Source organism: Gavialis gangeticus, unplaced genomic scaffold, assembly GCF_001723915.1.
Source record: "Gavialis gangeticus isolate Ggan-Ray unplaced genomic scaffold, GavGan_comp1, whole genome shotgun sequence".
In the NCBI taxonomy this organism is placed as follows: domain Eukaryota; kingdom Metazoa; phylum Chordata; order Crocodylia; family Gavialidae; genus Gavialis; species Gavialis gangeticus.
The window spans coordinates 155,522,428-155,523,920 of NW_017729022.1; the positions used below are offsets into that span (position 1 = coordinate 155,522,428).

Here is a 1,493-nt window from a genome sequence, read left to right on the forward strand (position 1 = left end):
TGCTTATCTTGCTGGGATTTGATGACCCCAGCTGACTTCCTGTCATTCGGGAGGCGGGCTGGACTCACTGATCTTCCAAGGTACCTTCCAGTCCTAATGTCTATGAAATTTAGATTGGGTTAACCCAATCTCAGTCTATGATAGTGTGCCTCTTCAGGTTGACTGAACTAACTTAGATTGGGCATGCTCTTTTTTGAGTTATTTCAATCTTTTGAACACCTGAACAATTGTATATTTAGATCAATCTAACCCTCGTTAGGTTGATTTAAATATAACATCCTATGTACCCCATGATGTCCTCAGATGAGCAATGCATCCTTGCTAAGCTTTTAGTTTTAGGAGTGAGTCATAGAAAAGTGTGTAAACTGTGAAAGACACTTGGGTTTTGAATAAAGCTTGAGACACATACTCCCTACCCAAATTCCTTGAGCTCCTTGCATCTCCAATGGCACAGTTATAAACATGGGTTATTTTGCTGGTTAGTTTTACCGCAGTAAGTAGAACTTCTTTCTAAACATGGTGTTGCTCAGTGTAACTATCTCAGGATCTGGTGCTTAAGCCGTATGCAGCTATAAATGAGATGCTGTATCACTGCTTTGCTATCATAAACATTAGCTATCTCCACAGTTTTGAGCTTTTAAATTCTTTATATTTTATGTATAAGTATCAGCAAAATACTTCAGCTCATGCTTAACTTTAAGCATTTCAGTAAACCCATCCTTATTCAGCAAAGACATTAAGATACTGGCCAAGTTCAATTAATGTCAATGGTCACATGAACTGTCATGAACTGAAATAGTTCTCTGTTCATAACAAAGAAGGTGCAGTATAAGCAGTGGCAATGTTACGTTCCACATATTGACTCAAACCACCCAAGGAAGAACACTTCAGTTAAATTCTGCTGGTAATTCAAACCCTAGCATCTCTGAGGCTGACAATTAGGTAACAACTGTGGTGGTGTGTTTTACATGACAGTTCTCTACAGGAACTGGAGTCCAGGCCACCCCTCACACAAAATTTATAAAGCAATATAATTATATCAGACAAAACTGAGGAGACAATTAGGGTTGTGCTTTAAGTGAAGTGATTTCACCACAGAAATCTCTAGTGTCATCTGAAAGTGTTTTAAAATTATGATCATGCTGGACATGTGCTAGAGTTATGTTCTTGACAATGACAGCACACAACAAACAGCCATTGTAACATTTGATAGAAAGAACAGAGGACTTGCTGTACTGATTCCAATGAAGTACATGCAATATTAATTAGGTCACAGTAAAAAATAATACACTATTCTATTTTTGGATTACAGCAAAGCCTTTTGGGTACTATAAAGCAATGCTATGATGAGGATATTTATAGTGAGGTTTTAATTTCAGGACACAACCAGTATATGGGCAGACAGCGCCAATATAATAGGAATAGAAAACAAATTATTTTAATTAACCCAAGTGCTTGCTAAATTTATAATTAGTTTCACATCTCAACATCCA

The 1,493-nt window shown here is 37.1% G+C and overlaps 1 long non-coding RNA gene across 2 annotated transcripts in view; it reads right to left on the reverse strand.

Annotated features, from left to right (window-relative positions):
* LOC109296791 overlaps positions 1-1,493 on the reverse strand; it is a 37,227-nt gene that overhangs the window by 16,345 nt on the left and 19,389 nt on the right. The gene's annotated exons all lie outside the window — the stretch shown is intronic.